Source organism: Charadrius vociferus, unplaced genomic scaffold, assembly GCF_000708025.1.
Source record: "Charadrius vociferus isolate BGI_N301 unplaced genomic scaffold, ASM70802v2 scaffold2, whole genome shotgun sequence".
In the NCBI taxonomy this organism is placed as follows: domain Eukaryota; kingdom Metazoa; phylum Chordata; class Aves; order Charadriiformes; family Charadriidae; genus Charadrius; species Charadrius vociferus.
The window spans coordinates 3,241,669-3,256,127 of NW_009647595.1; positions in this window are offsets into that span (position 1 = coordinate 3,241,669).

A 14,459-nucleotide genomic window follows, 5' to 3' on the forward strand; every position below is an offset into this window, starting at 1 on the left:
CTGGAAATAGTTGATTATTTGAATGCTGGAATAAATTTAATTTTTTTTCTTTCTTGAAACAAGACAGAAAGAAGTCAACGCCTCCAAGCTTGGAAGACACAAAACACAGGGCTGGGGGGCATGCTTTTTCTTAGACATTTCTCCAACCTCCAGCTCCTTCTCAGAGTAATTACTTACTTACCTTCTATTTTTGTTAAAAAATATGTAGAGGAATTGTGTGTTCTTTCGGAGTGGGAAAGAAAGATATCCAAATCTTTGATATCTTTGATAGCAAAGACCCATACCAGCCTCACTGACCTATTAAAAGGACCTTTGCATCATACATAAAATTATTACTAAACTGTATATTAGAAAGAAAACAGTGGATGAAGATAGTAATATTTAATGTTATTTCTGTCATGATAGACTCAATTCAAACCTATTGGAGACAGCCCTCCACGCAGCTGGGGACAACTGATGTGTCCTTCCGTAGCTTAGATGGGAGTGGAAAAAGTTATTTTGACTACTAACCAACTCAAAGCAATAAATCTTACATTTGTTTTTCAGATTAGTTTGGTACAATGTCACATTTCCAACAATCTTCTTAAAAGCAGGAGAACAGTGAAAGAGGTACCATGCGCATAACCATTCACACGTAAAAAAACACTTCTCAGTCCAAGTGTGTTTGTGATATTTTGTACTCAGTTCTGTGAATATTTCAACACTGCAGCATTGCTGGTAAGAATACTGGTGCAAAGTCTATTTAAAACTGGAATGCTTAGAAATTTGCCGAAAGCAAGTATCAAATTGTTCACAGATGGAAGCTGGTGGTGTTCTTGCAAGTCTCTTCTCATTGTTTTCTGTTTTCAGAAAATAGAACTTAATACAGTGGTGCAACTTTAAAGAGAACATGCTAAGAGTAAAATAAATCATGCTGCCTCTCTCCCCCCAGCAAACACCACTTCTTTAGCCAGCTGAAAGATTCCGATATTCTGTTTATGTTTGACATTGATCATTTATTTCGATTTACAAGAACAAGGGAATTATGGGTGCTGACAAGAAAACTGTGGGAATTGAGCTGGAGTGATTTTGGACGTTATGAGTCAGGGTTACTGCCCCATCACTTTGCCAGATGTTACCAGCCCCTTTGACTAGAGCAGCAGCAGTTAACTGTGTGCTTCAGCTCAGCTGCTGCTCTTCATAGCCTGGTGTGTTAACCTCCCCTTTGATTTCTTTCCTTTCCACTGATTTATAGGATTCAGTTGCATCCCATTTACAGGATGAATAGGATTCAGTTTCATCTAAAAGGAGTTCAGGTTATCCAGACTACACCACAGTGTGAACCAGAGCACAGAAAATGGGAACTATAGGGAGATTTGCTTTGAGGGCACCTATAACCTTGACAACAGCCGTGATGGAGACACATTCTCAGCAGGTAACAATAAATAACAGGCAGTGACAGTGGAGACAAGTGGGTGCAGTACATGAGCTCCCAGAGGTAACTTAACAAAACTGGATTTTTTTCCTTACACAGCAGAAGGAATGAACATTAAATCAAAATCTCCTTTAAGGCCTTTTCTGCGAGATACTACTTTCAGTTTCCAATAATCATCATCATAGAATCATACAACAGCCCAGGTTGGAAGGGACCTTGAAAGATCATCTGGTCCAAGCTTTTGTGGGAGAGGGAGACTAGATGAGAATATCTATCACCCTGCCCAACTGCATCTTGAAACCCCCAGTGATGCGGACTCCACCACGTCCCTGGGGAGGTTGTTCAAGTGAATTATTGTTCTCACTGTAAAAATGTCTTTTTTACTTTGAGATAAAACCTCTCCCAGTGCAGCTGGTACCTGTTGCCCCTTATCCTTTCTATGTGGCTATTTGTGAAGACACAGCCTCCATCCTCTTTATAGCTGCCCTTCAAGTACTGGAGTATTGCAATGAGGTCTCCCTGACCCTCCTCTTCTCCAGGGACAAAAGACCTAACTCCTTCAGTCTTCCTTCACAGGGCAGGTTCTCCAACCCTCTGATCATCTTTGTGGCCCTCCTTTGGGCCGTCTCCAGTCTGTCCACATTTTTCTTGAATTGTGGGGACCAGAACTGGACATAGTACTCCAAGTGCAGTCTGACACGCACGGAGTAGAGTGGGATGATCGCATCTCTCTCTCTGTTCGTAACACTGCTGCACATGCAGCCTAGGTTCGGATTTACCTTCGTTGCTGTAGGGGTGTACTGCTGACTTATGGCCAGCTTGTTGTCCACCTGGACCCCCAATTCCCTTTCAGTGACACTGCTCCCCAGCCACACAGCTCCTAGCCAGTACTGGGAGTTTTGGTTATGGTGTCCCAGGTGCAGGGCCTTGCACTTGTCTTTGTTGAACTTCATACAGTTTTTGCTTGCCCACTCTTCCAGTCTGTCCAGGTGTCTCATAAGATGGCTCTCCCTTCTGACATAACCACCTCACCACAAAGTTTAGTATCTTCAGCAAACTTGGTAAAGGAGCTTTCAATACCATTGTCCCGATCATTTATGAAGATGTTGAACAGCATGAGGCCCAGTGTCGATCCCTGGGGGACCTCACTTGTGACAGGCTGCCAGCCTGAGTGAAAACCATTGATTGCCACCCTCTGAATGTGTCCCACGAGCCAATTTCCTACTCACCGCATGGACCACCTGTCTGTATCTTGCCACTTTGTCTAGGAGGAGGTTGTGGGAAAAAGTGTTGAACGCTTTGCTGAAGCTCAGGTAAACAATATCCACTGCTCTCCCCATGTGGACAGAAAGTGTTACTTTGGTGTAGAAGGTGGTCAGATCAGCCTGGCATGATTTGCCTTTTGCAAATTCATGTTGGCTTTTCCTAATCACCAGCGTAATTTGGCTTGAAAGGACTTCATTTAACTAGAAGGACTTGTTCCATTGCTTTCTGAAGCCTTACTGAAGCAAGACTAATGGGCTTGTAGTTTCCAGGACATCTTTTGGGCCTTTATTATTACTATTACTATTACTATTAAGCAAATCTGAAAAACTCAAATGAAATATACTGGATCCAATATGAAAAGACTCTCTGCGTCCAATCACTGTTCGGGAGAAGAAACCAGCTTCTTTCACTTCCAAACTCATTTTTGTCTTCTGATACCCTACACAGCCTCGTAAACATATGCCGTGCCTATATACTCTATACACCTTACTCTTCTGTATCCCTTTCAGGAAAGTTGTGCAGAGCTAAGACTATGATTTCACTCTCCCTTCTCTCCAATTGAAAATGCAGCCTGGTCACAGCATCATTGTTTGAAACACTGGGGCTCTTCATAGGGCAAGAAATTTGTTCATGGCAAGTTCTTCTGGCAGAGTTGAGCTCTTGCAGGGTACATCTTGGGATTTTCTCAATGGAGATTGAAGTAAATCAAGCTTTTGCAGCCACCAATCTGATCTCCTATTATGTGTTTAAATTAATAATTTCTGCTTTCCTGCCAGTTCTTCTGCTGAGACATGTTGTCTCATATTATGTGTTTAAATTGTGGGAGAGGGAGACTAGATGAGAATATCTATCACCCTGCCCAACTGCATCTTGAAACCCCCAGTGATGCGGACTCCACCACGTCCCTGGGGAGGTTGTTCAAGTGAATTATTGTTCTCACTGTAAAAATGTCTTTTTTACTTTGAGATAAAACCTCTCCCAGTGCAGCTGGTACCTGTTGCCCCTTATCCTTTCTATGTGGCTATTTGTGAAGACACAGCCTCCATCCTCTTTATAGCTGATCTCATATTATGTGTTTAAATTGATCTGATCTCATATTATGTGTTTAAATTAATAATTTCTGCTTTCCTGCCAGTTCTTCTGCTGAGACATGTGCCCAGATGTAGTATCCTGCTTTATCTAATGGCTTGTTTTAAATCAAGGGGTTTACAAGGAAAAGAGAGGCTACAAAAACCAGAGGTTAAAAAATGCACCCCTGACTCACGATGCCTAATTAAGTCAATCAGAAATGCCAGTAAAGTTATACTACCCCATCTGTTGAACACTGCTTGCCACCTGTAATTTTCAGACTGCTTTAGGGTGTAAGCAACCAACACTGAAATACATGCGGAAAAGTAGAAATGCTGAGAGGTGGAAGTAATTAACAAGACAGAGATGAGCACGGGCCAGGCCAGAGAAGAGAAGTCAGGTCTTGATGCTTTGGCCAAACCATACTGCTGTACTCGTAAAACAAAAAAAAAAAATATCAGCTTTTAGCTGGATAAATTTAAAGTGAGTTGTCTGTTTCCAACTGGAACTCCCTTTAATTCTTTAAAATCATCCTTGTCTTTCTATTTAGGAATTTACTATGAAGCAGGAGTGAGAATCTGCTGCATGCTACCATCTGGCTTTCCTTAGAAATATGGCACTATAAAAGGGAGATTGGCTTTACTATAGGGTTAGCAATAAAGCTGTGACTGCTTCTCCTTCTATTCAACGGAAATTTATAGCAATATTTTATAGTTTACTTTTGCCTGCCTGTCGCAGCATCTAAGCTGTGCATGAGAGATACTGTTTACTGGCTGAGAAGATACTTGACAGATCAGCTTCAGTGACTGAAGATACTTGACAGAGACCAGGTTTGGTCTCTTTGATTGAAAGCTGGAAACTCCCCTCTGCTCTCAGAAAGTTGGTGCTTTTAATTATATACTTAGATAGTGTTGTGGTTATTAAATACTTCTGCTCTTTCTACTGAAACTCTCAGATTTCTGTACTGTGAGATTTGTATTATTTTTAGGTTGCCAAGTAGAAGATATTACTATTTCAGTTTTGATTCCTTTCTTGTCACTTCCTCAAAAATTCACACTGAATTTTTCAACCATTCCCCTTTCTGAAGCCATGGTGACAAAGTTCCTTTTTCTTTCCTCCATCTTCTTTTTCTTATTTTAAAACACAAAGAAATAAAACATTCTCCAGATGTTTTGTGATCTCATTCCTTATTAACTTCGGAAAGATTTTGCCTACCGCAGAGATCAGATTCACTAATCTATGGCTTCCTGACTCCTCCTCAGTTCCTTTCCTACAACACTTCCAGGAATGCACAGATACCTATTTTGGCATCAAATCTGGATTCCATAAGCTCAAACCTTCAAATATATCTACTTACCAAACTTTTTATTATACCTTTTTCTGAAATAGAGAATCTAATTTCCAGTCAAAATAGATACAAATTAGGTAGCTAGTTAATCAGTGATTAACCAAGTAATTTCCCCTGACATGAAATCTGAAGTGTCCAGAGATATTGTGCTGATTGCCTGGAAAAGGTGACCATCTTTGTGTGGTGGGTTGACTCTGGCTGGACACCAGGTGCCCACCAAAGCTGCTCTATCACTCCCCTCCTCAACTGGACAAGGGAGAGAAAATACAGCAAAAGGCTCATGGGTCAAGATAAGGATGGGGAAATTAGTCAGCAACTACTGTCATAGGCAAAACAGACTCGACTTGGGGAAATTGATTTAATTTTATTACCAGTCTAAATCAGAGTAAGATAATGAGAAAGAAAAGAATCTTAAAACACCTTCCTCCCACCCCTCCCTTCTTCCCAGATTCAACTTCACTCACGATTTCTCTGCCTCCTCCTGCCAGCAGTGCAGGGGGACGGAGAATGGGGATTGCAGTCAGTTCATCACACGTTGTCTCTGCCGCTCCTTCCTCTTCAGGGGGAGGACTTATCACACTCTTCCCCTGCTCCAGTGTGGAGTCCCTCCTATGGGAGACAATCCTCCATGAACTTCTCCAATGTGAGTCCTTCCTACAGGCTTCAGTTCTTCACGAACTGCTTCAACAGAGGTCCCTTACATGGGATGCGGTCCTTCAGGAAGACGGCTCTAGCATGGTTCCCCCATGGTGTCATAAGTCCTGCTAGGAAACCTGCTCCAGAGTGGGTTTCTCTCTCCATGGGTCCACAGGTCCTGCCAGGAGCCTATTTCAGCGTGGGGTCTCCATAGGTCTCAGCCTCCTTCAGGCATTCACCTGCTTGAGTGTGGGGTCCTCCATAGGCTGAAGGTAGATATTTACTCCACTGTTAACCTTCATAGGCTGCAGGGGGACAGCCTGCCTCACCATGTTCTTCACCATGGGCTGCAGGGAAAGCTCTGCTCTGGCACCTGGAACACCTCCTCCCCCTCCTTCTCTACTGACCTTGGTGTCTGCAGAGTTGTTACTCTCTCATATTCTCACTCCTGTCTTCTGCTGCAGTTGCGCAGGGGTTTTTTTCCCCCTTCTTAAATATGTCATCACACAGGTGCTATCACTGTTGCTGATAGGCTCTGCCTTGGCCAGTGGCAGGTCCATCTTGGAGCCAGCTGGCATTGGCTCTATAGGACATACTGGATAGCTGGGGGGCTATTACAAGTCAAGTGAAGCATGTGACTAGGAAAAGCCAGCATTGATTCACCAACAGCATATAGTGCTTTACAAACTTCATCACCCTCTACAACTAAGTAACCTGCTTGGTTGATGCGGGGCAAGCGGTGGACATTGTCTACCTGGATTTCTCCAAGGCCTTTTACACAGCTCCCCACAGCCTCCTCCTACAGAAACTGATGTGTTATGGTCTAGTTAAGTGGTCTGTGCAGTGGGTGAGGAATTGGCTGACAGACTGCACCCAGGGGGTGGTGGTAAATAGCTCTTTTTAAAACCAGCAACCTGTCACAAGTGAGGTCCCCCAGGGATCAATACTGAGCCCAACACTGTTTAATATCTTCATAAGTGATCTGAATGATGGAATCAAGTGTACCTTTGATGAAGTCTGTTGCTGATACCAAACTGAGTGAGGAGATGGGCACTTTGGAAGGCAGAGTCACCCTTCAAGAAGACCTGGATAGCCTGGAAAAGTGCACTGACAAGAACCTTATGAAGTTCAACAAGGACAAGTGTAAGATCTTGCAGCTGGGAGAACATGATCCAGGAGTGCAGCACAGGCTGGGATCTACCTAGTGGGGGAGCAGCTCTGTGGAAAGGGAATTGGGAGTCCTGGTTGACAACAAGCTCAATATGAGTGAACAGCGTGCTGCTGTGGCAAAGTAAGCAATGTTGGGTTGCATCAACAAGGGCATCACCAGCAGAGATAAAGAAGTCATTATTCCACTGTACTCAGCGCTTGTCAGGCCACACCTGGAATACTGTGTTCAGTTTTGGTCCTTGCTATACAAAAAAAGATGTGGACATCCTGGAAAAGGTCCAGAGAAGGGCCACCACAATGATCAAAGGATGAGGAAGCCTGCCATAGGAGGAAAGGCTGAGAGAGTTGGGTTTGTTCAGCCTTGAGAAAAGAAGGCTTAGGGGAGACCTTATCACCATGTTCCAGTATTTAAAGGGTGGCTACAAAGAAGATGGAGACCTCCTTTTTGCAAGGAGTCACATGGAAAAGCTGAGGGGTAATGGGTACAAGTTACTCCTGGGGAGATTCTGACTGGACACAAGATGAAAATTTTTCATAATGTGAACAATCAGCCCTTGGAATGATCTCCCCAGGGAAGTGGTGGATGTCGCAACACTGGACATTATTAAGATTCGGCTGAACAGGGTGCTGGGCCATCTTGTGTAGACCGTGCTTTTGCCAAGAAAGGTTAGACCAGATGATCCTTGAGGTCACTTCCAACCTGGTATTCTATTCTATGACATATGGGAAGCTTCTAGTGGCTTCTCACAGAAGTCACCCCTGTAGCCCCCCCCAATATCTAAACCTTGCCACGCAAACCCAATGCATCTTGTTGGCTTTTTTATTTAATTTTACAGTGGATGCCAAGAACAGTGGCACCTCCCTTTTATCATGTGGTTCAGATTCACAGCTGGGAAAATCATCTCAGACTGAGAAATATCCATAGGATGAAGATAATTGCGGGAGCTCTGGCTGTGTATGGTGAGTCTGGTCTGCACAATGGAGTCCTCTGATTGTGGGTCTCAAAGGACTCAGGACTAAGACAAAGTAGTTTTATGGCCTTTTTCAGGCTACCTGCCAGGAGGTGAATTTCAGTTTTACAAATCATAATAGTGTCGACAACAACAATAACAATAATAATAACAATAATAAAAGCTTTGAGTTTTGTCAGTGTCATATGCTACTGCTATTCCAAAAGTATCTGAGAAGGGCTGATTTTCAACTGTTCCCTCTGGCAACTCTTCAGACAACGTCATCCTTTCTGCTTTCCTTGTCAGAACTTGAGAGTTTACTAAAACTTTGTAGGCTGGCTGCATTTGGGGTTTCTGCTCTGGAAATACCCAGTTGCTCAGCACTCCAAAGATATCATCATGCGCTTTTTACATTACAGTCACCCAGAGGAGCAGCCAGTTTTCAAACCCACTGCAAGCCTGATAGGGGAGTTCCAACGAGAATTGCAATTGGGGGTGTATTTTAGCCCTGACTGTAGACCCACATGTGTGCATTTGCTCATGAGTGCGAGTCTCAGATCCAGTTCACAAACTAAGCTGAAAAGTTCAGACTTTCAAGGACTTTTAAAAAAACAAGTTCCCCCTTTCCTTACAAATTCACTTCTGGTTTGCGTAGTGAGCTTTGCTGAATTAAGGGCCCCTCTTCTTCTCCCTTCAGCTTCTTTTCGAGTGAAGCTGCTGTCATCACTTTTCAGTAGTTTTCTCTAATTGCAGTGTAGCAAACAGGGGAAACAACCCTGGTGTTATTGCCACCATCTTCAGCATCAGCAGAGGGAAAGGATGCAGCTCAAAATGTTTTAAGGAATGTGTCCATCAAGACATATTTACCACCTCTTAGCTCTGGGCAAGGAAATACGGTATTGTTTTGTCTTGCCAGAACCACAATTTTCTAAGCATTTCAAGCAAAACCGGTTGCTGAGGTTGATTCTGGCAAAATGATGAAATTCATAAACCTGTCAACTGTTCCCACGTCAGAGGTGGGACTGTGTGCCAATTCCGCTGGCACGGTGCCCTCTCGCCTCTCCCCCCTTCCCTTTGGCAGCTTTGCTCCACGATCTCTAACTTACCAAAGCACCCGCCAGGAAATGTGCTCATTCCAGTGTCTGGATCGCTGCGGCACCGACTTGTGATGCTGGCATCTCCCTTCTGCAACGAAATGTTGCTTTTACAAATCTTATTGGAGGTGGCAAAAAGCCCCCACCTCTTTCTAAAAGTGATATTGTTCTAGTCTACCCCTTTGCAAGCCGTTGACACTGTTGACTCAGCTAAAGATTTTGGTCTGTTTTGGGGTCTTTCTGAAGGACTTTACTAGGTGCCTGTTTGTTTTTTGCCTTTTTTTTTTTTTTTAAGGAGCTAGATATATGTAAACAGAGAGTTAGCAGATCGTAACTTAAATAGCACTGCCTCCCTCCTACTAAGCCATTTGCTTTCCTAACTGAAACCAGTGGTTTGTGATTCTTCACATTATTCTTTTAATGTCACGACCTGTGTGTCAAAGTGAGAGGTTGCTTGTGGATTTTCCTCGTCTTTGAAAGCAATACTTTCTCCAGAGACAAAGAGGCTCTTTTACAACACTCTTAGCAATTGCCATGAGGTGGGAGCTACAAATCGGGCAAGCCTGGGCAGTTGCATGCTGACATTTTTCATTCCTCATGTCCCACAAGTATTTCTCTTTCAACAGGCTTCTGTGTAAGTGAAAAGGAACTTTTTTGTTTCCTTGATTTAGTTATATTATGTTTTAAAATTCCTCTTTGGCTCCAATTTCCCTTTGGAAGCAGCCCTGGCCATAAAAAATTTCACACACCCCTTTTTAATTTTTAAAATTGCAAATTTGTGTTGTTCCTTTATCCCTATCAACAAATAAGGGACAAACTTACTTTATTTCATTTGCATTTGCAAAGCCTTTGTAAGCTGTTTTCCACAATAGACCACTCATATCTTTGCACCTCAGAAATGAAAAAGTAGGCAGATTTGGCGCTTGAAAAGAAGCCTTTTCCAACTTTTTGTAAACATTAATGACCTATTCATAAAGAAAAGGGCAAAAGTTTTGCACAAAGAGATATTAATACATTGAAAAACTGCTAAAGTCTGCTGGAGAAATAAATAATGGTGATAGCTTTGAGCAGACTCTTCGGGAAAGAGAAAAGAGGGCTACAAATGCACCAAATTTAACCTTATGATGAGATTCAGAAATTTCCATTGATGTTTCTGGTGATTTTCATACATACATAATATGAGAAGAGAAGAAAAGCTTTACCACATCAAAAATGTCCCTGTATCTCATTATTCTGTCTCCAACACTGTCAATAGGGATGTTTTTGGAAGAGTGTCCGAATGGACAGGAGCAGGGATGCAGTGATACCTCCTTGGCGTGTACTCCCATTTCCACTGGCAACTGCCAGACTGCCTGGGCCACCAGCGTGTCTTTGCGTTTCTTCCAGGCATATCTCCATCTGTGTTTTGACCTTATGCATACTGCAATGTCTTGTGGCAAGAGGTTCCACAGCTTAACAGCAAGCTGTGCAAAAAAAATACCACCTGCTCATGTTTGTTTTGAATTTATGACCTATTATCATCAGTTAATGTTCTCCTCCTCAGTCTTCTACTGGGAGAAACAGTAGTGAGTCATTCCCTATTTCCTATTCACCTTTCCCATTCTACTTCTGATTGTACAGTCTTCTGTCATGTACCTATTTAGTAATTTTTTTCCACAATTAAGTAATCCTTATCTATACATCTGTTCATTGTATGGAAGCTGGCTGGCATCTTTGATCTTTCTTTTTGCTGCTTTCTGTATCATTCTGGTTCTTCTATACGCTTGCATGGAAGAAATATATCCTTCCTATCCTTTCACCTTAAAAATATACTGGTTACCAACAACGGAGATGTGATGGAGAGAAAACTCGGACAGGTACTACTATTTTAGGCCACTGTTCAGAAAACTGCTGTGTGCCACTGCCTTCTGCTGAGGACAGATGTTAGTCGTGTTACTTAATGCAATACTGGAAGGTACTTGGCTCATATCCAGACAGGCATTCAGGTTTCCAGCTCCTGTTCAGGCTTCTAACATCTCACTGATTCAATGGAAAGCTGAATACTCATTTAGATGTGGTTACAATAGGAATCTCTGCGGAATTAAACGCTCAGTGTGTGCGATGGGGTTTGAGCTTGCAGGACCGGGGCATAATCTCTGAGCATAGTTAAATGGCAGTACTGAAGCTTTTTAGAGGGATTACAAAAAAGAGGCCCTTGGTAAACTGAAACTATAAGGGATTACGGGAAACACTTTTTCTCCTGGATGACACACATGGGTGATCTTTCAGGATGGCTTTGTGCTTTGTGTAGCAAATTGTCACCTTCCTGGGCAGGGAGTGCAGGGAGGTGTTACCAGAAGAATGGATCCCATGGAAGTGTTAGGCAATCTGTATGAACGCTCCAGTGTGTTTAGTGATATCCAACATGGCACTCTGCAGGACCGAAAAATGAGATACGTGGGATTTATTTTGGGGTTCTAATTGACAAGCGGCTGAATATGAGCCGGCAGTGTGCCCAGGTGGCCAAGAAAGCCAATGCCATACTGGCTTGTATTAGAAATAGCGTGGCCAGCAGAAGTAGGGAGGTGATTGTGCCCCGGTACTCAGCACTGGTGAGGCCACACCTCGAGTATTGTGTCCAGTTTTGGGCCCCTCAATACAAGAGAGGTATCGAGGTGCTGGAGCGAGTGCAGAGGAGGGCAACAAAGCTGGTGAAGGGCCTAGCAAACAATTCATATGAAGAGTGGTTGAAGGAGCTGGGACTGTTTAGTTTGAGGAGGAGGAGGCTGAGGGGAGACTTCATCACTCTCTACTTTTGAAAGGAAAATGTAGAGAGGTTGGTGCTGGTCTCTTCTCACAGGTAATTATTGACAGAACAAGAGGGAATGGCTTCAAGCTCCAACAGACTAGATTTAGACTGAACATTAGGAAAGAATTTTTCACAGAAAGAGAAGTCAGGCATTGGAATAGGCTGCCCAGGGACGTGGTTGAGTCTTCATCCCTGGATGTGTTTAAGAGCCGTTTAGATGTGGTGTTGGGGGATATGGTGTAGGGGAGAACTTTGTAGAGTAGTGTAGATGGTTGGACTCGATGATCCCAAGGGTTTCTTCCAACCTAGACAATTCTATGATTCTATGATTCTATGGAAATGAAAAGAAAAAAAGAATATGGATTCGTCATTCAGTTTTCTTGTAAGAAGGCAGTATTAGTTATTACATTTCCTGTAAGAGGAAAGAAGTAGCAGAGGACACCTACCTTTCCCAGCAGCTATCTTGTCCTGGTTTGTATTCAATGCTCCACAAGTAAAACCCCTTTGGTTACATATGCATTTAAAATCACCTGGCAGATACAGTGCTTTGTGCAACTGAGCCATGATTTTCATCTGATCCAACATTTGTCTTCAGTGAGAACTCTTGTGTGGTCAAAGTCTGTGTGATCAGCCGACCCCTCTGGCAATGCACTCTCTAAGACAGTAATCTCAGATAAAGGTCTTGTGTTCATTTCTGTTACAAAAAATGAAACTAGTCATAAACAACAAATGTGCCATTTCTTTTCCTCTAGGTTGCAGCTTTCCATTTGGAACCCCTTCTTGCTTCATTTATCCGTTCCTACCAGCATATACTGGATAAGTGTCTCTTTATACAGTGTGTAATTCAGATTTATGAATGCAGTTCGTGTAAATTGGACATTAGTTGTGTTTCCAGATACGATGATTCAGCCCTAGAGAATTTGCTTTCTGTTTCCCATAGTTTGAAATGTCATGCCCCATAAGTAGTCGTCTTAAGCACCACTGTTGGAAACCATGAAGAACAGCAAAGAAGCACTCTCTGCTCCTGGTAGTATTCTGGGCATGGGGTATTTCACTATCATCTTCCCTTCCTTTAATTAGTCTGTATTCTTAGACTTTCAGTAGAATAACTAAATGACTAGGGGGCAATAACTGGAGATAAATTAAAGATGGAATAAGGCACCCAAAGGCACAAGAGTTACATCTGCTATTGTGCGGCTCAGAAAAGTGGGTCAAATCTTGTTACCTGACACAAGGTTTTACTCTCAAGGTCAGGAGAGCTATGAAGACTGAGTGTCAACTGATGAGACAAATCCCAAGATCACAGTAAATATAATCTTCCTGTGAATGACTCTAGGCAGAAGAAGGATTTCTTCATAAACTGTGGAAGCCAAAGACTTAAAACTAGTTTCAAATCTTGCCAAATGTCTTGACGCTCTCTGGGAGAGGTAGGGAAGGACTGAAGAGAGAAATTGAGGGCAGAATGAAAAAAAAAAAAAAAAAAACTGATGTGGCATGTTTCACAGTGTTGCAACACAGCTTGATGCAACCAATTGTTGGAAGTGCAAATAGCTCCGTGACCTCAGGTCCAAAGCACACAGCTCTGCTGCAAAGAGGTCTGGCAGGCTCTCCGACCTGACTTCAGATTATAATAAATGCTCTAGCAGACAGTGAGGTGCTACAGCTTGCTAAAAAAAATGCAGGCACAAAAGGTAAGCTGCGAAGTAATGCCAACACATTGCCAGAACTATGTAAAGAGAGTGTGTGGATGGAGACAGCCATAACATTCATAACTGCAAAGCCATACTTTCATAAACAACTGAGGTGCAAAGACTTTACGATGAAGATTTGCCTGAGCCAGTGAGTAATCTTGCTGTCCTCTGTGAGTGCCCTGGGTTACCCTGCCTTGGCAGGGGGCAGGAGCCAGCTGGAAGCATGGAGCATCCCATTGTGTGTCCCCAGCACAGCCTGTTGGATGGCATGGCCCTCACCCAGGAGCACCTGGCACTGAATTGAGCTCCCACACATGCTCAGGCACATGGAGCTGTAGGCACTCCAAAGAGTAACGTGAGCTTGCACTGAAGCCACACTTGAAGACTTGATGCTGCTTATGTACAGGGAGGGCAGGCTTGGGCACTGCTCAAAAGATGATGACAAACTGTTAGATGTAGGTACATTTTTTCATTAGCTTCAATTTTAATTCCTAACCCAACTGTAAATTAATTTCTCTGTTAGCTTCCATTAAAGTATAAGAAAGCCATTATAAAAGAGTAACTCTCCAGCAATTTTGTCCTCTCCAGAAAGTCATTTTATCACCTTCTGCTTTATTAAAAGTGTGATGTGACTGTGCTCAGTGACTCCACTACTCGTGCTGATCTAAAATTGATCCATGAGGTCTTAATTATACTGCAATTTAGCAATTTGGCTTAACTCTTTAATAATGCATTTATATGTATACTCTACACACTGTGTGAACTGAGTACATTAAACATTTTAGAAAATAGTTTTGCAGTTGTAACCCATCTTGTAGAACAGTTTTCCTACTCTTCCCATTTTACAGAATATGTTTAGTTCATTTTATATAAATCTTGAGGGTTATAGCTATTCTAAGACCTTAAAAATTTCTGATATCTGAGATTTGGGGAACACTTGGCAACAACCAGTATTTCTGTATTTTTTCTGTCTTTTATATTATTTCTGTAATTCTGTGTCTGCTTTTTCTTTTTTTTTTTTTTTTTTTTTTTTT